The sequence below is a fragment of the Bison bison genome, unplaced genomic scaffold, assembly GCF_000754665.1.
Source record: "Bison bison bison isolate TAMUID 2011002044 unplaced genomic scaffold, Bison_UMD1.0 scf7180017864135, whole genome shotgun sequence".
NCBI lineage: Eukaryota > Metazoa > Chordata > Mammalia > Artiodactyla > Bovidae > Bison > Bison bison.
The window spans coordinates 4,194,312-4,196,851 of record NW_011494707.1 but is presented as its reverse complement, the minus strand read 5'-3'; positions in this window follow the sequence as shown (position 1 = coordinate 4,196,851).

Genomic DNA, 2,540 nt, shown 5'->3' with positions numbered 1-2,540 from the left:
TATAAGAAAATGTTTCTTTTCATTTTATGGCTTTATAATTGTAAGTATTGCACAAGTAATACTTAACAATGGGAAACATTTTCAAATGAGAAAGAAAATCATTCTTAATTTCACTTCCTACTAAATCATGCTTTCATCTTTCCTTTTCCAGGTCTGTCCAGGCATATGGGTAATGTTGTACACAGCTATAATTCTCTAAGTTAAATCTTGACAAGTCACGTGTTACATAATGTTGTGACATATTTTTCCACATAGCACTGGGCTGTCCATAATCAAGTTAACCTTGCCTATCACAACCAGAATACCTTGTTCAAGGTATTCAGCAATATCAACAATATCTCATGGTTTCCAAAGGATGTCATTGCTCAACAACTTTTGAGCTTCCTGATGGTAAGCTACTTTAGACTTGCTGTCATGTTTTTGATCTATTTCAGGTGTGATAAATCTTTGTATTTTAAGGGCTGGTTGATTTTTGAACTTTGTCATATTTTGTCAAGTTTGATAAATACTGTTGAAGTTGGCTAGAAAAACAAGTAGAAGTAAAAAGCACCGCAGCTGGTGAGTAACATCTTGAGATACTGAGTTTCTCATGTGATACATAGATTGACTCCAAAGATCATTTCCAAAGAGAGTTCCAAAAGCCACTGGAATAAACCATAATAGAAAAGAATGTAAAAAAGAATTTATATGTACATATATATATATATGCTGCCTGCCACTGCCAAGTCGCTTCAGTCGCGTCCGACTCTGTGCGACTCCATGGACTGCAGCCTACCAGGCTTCTCTGTCCATGGGATTCTCCAGGCAAGAACACTGGAGTGGGTTGCCATTTCCTTTTATATATAAAACTGAATCACTCTACTATACAGGAGAAATTAATGCAACATTGTAAATCAACTCTAAATTTTTTTAAAAAGCTATTTGAGAAACGGTAGAACGAGTATAACAATGTTGGTCTCTCATAGAACCATCCAGAAGGGTACAATGCTCATTTGAAATTTCTAATCCTTGCTTGTGATTTGTAAAAACAGTTCCGTTAATTTATAACTTGGCACCTCAGCCCAGCAAGCCACTGATGGCTGCCTTATGCCTCTAGCTCTGCAGGGACAATTGCCTTGAGGTTCTGGGGTCCCAAGAGCACACACCCCTCAAACCTCTCAGATCTAAAGGTCAAGCCTCTACTGTGAGAGAAGTCAGACTCCTCCCAGGCTAGCTACATTTGGGAAGAGCATCCAAAGAAGAGTCTCTGATATTCTTCTGTGCAACTCATTTTAGTATCGGAGGGGGCAGGTTATCTGTAGCTGAAAGTGTGGTAGTTTGTGCAAAAAAACTTCAGTGTCTGAGGATCAAAAGACTAGTGTCTAGTCTTAGCCCTATACCAGCTAGGCTTTAGGATGTCATTTCTCCTCTCTGGGTGCTAAGCTGGTGATTCTCCATTGATCACCACCTGCTTTGTTCTGTGTCCTGCTGTGGTCCCTGGGAGCTGATTTCTGTGGTGGTTCTCTAACCCCCTGGTTTGGCAAAAAAAATCACCTGTAGGACATCAGAGAGTACAAAAGAAGAGGTTGGTGTATTAATCCTACACATTCTCTCTCTCCTTCTCGTGCTCCCTCGGGGTAGTGGTTTGCCTGAGGCTGTGCTCCTCTGCGGCTCTGTGGTCACTGCTTCCATTAGGTGACCTCTGTCCGCAGCTTCCACTCTTGGCAGATTCTAGTAACAGCCCCCTGGTTCTCCCTTTAAGCCAACCACGGGGAGTAGTTAAAGCTCCCCATTGTTACTCCCAGAGTGCTTCAACACTCCTAACTCTGCCCAGACCTCCAAAATAGTTCCTTCAAAAATCTCCCTTTAATTAAGCCTTCTACACCCTGTGGGGGCCATGTCTGATGGGGTTGTGTAATATATGTAATACAGGGTTCAGACAAGTTGAACCTTAAAGTCCCTTTAAGCCCTTCTGTTCCTTGACCACACTGTTTGCTGACTGAAGTAGGGTAATTTTACAACCACAGACTTGCTCAAAGAACAGTAACCCACTTTTCTAAGGAGGCCTTGACTTTCAATTTTATTATTTTTAAAGTCAACCTAAGATGGCTTTAATAGTCAGTAGTCATCATCCATTCTAGTAAACCGCTTAGTCAAAATATTTGGCTTGCAGTTGGCAAATAGGCCCTAAAGTGAATTCTTTCTATCCAGGTCTTATTTAAGAACCTCAGGATTAAAAAGCCTGTAATTAATTAGGGCACCTTTTCTTTTGCCTGATTCCTGAAGTCCACCTTGCTCCATCACATCCCTGCTGACCTGTCTGCTGGTTTGTCAGTCTGTCTTGCTGGCCCGCGTCCATCTGGCCTATCTAATTGTAACCGCTGGGATGTAACTGGACACCAATGGCATTCTCCTTTTTGAGTAATCGCATCAATGAGTTATATTAGCTGTCATATTAAAGTAGCTCTCTGCTAACCTCTGGTAATATGAGATCATAGTCACCATTAGCCTTTTCTTTTTTTTTTTTTTTAGTTGGGTAACACCATCACCTTAATGTTTTT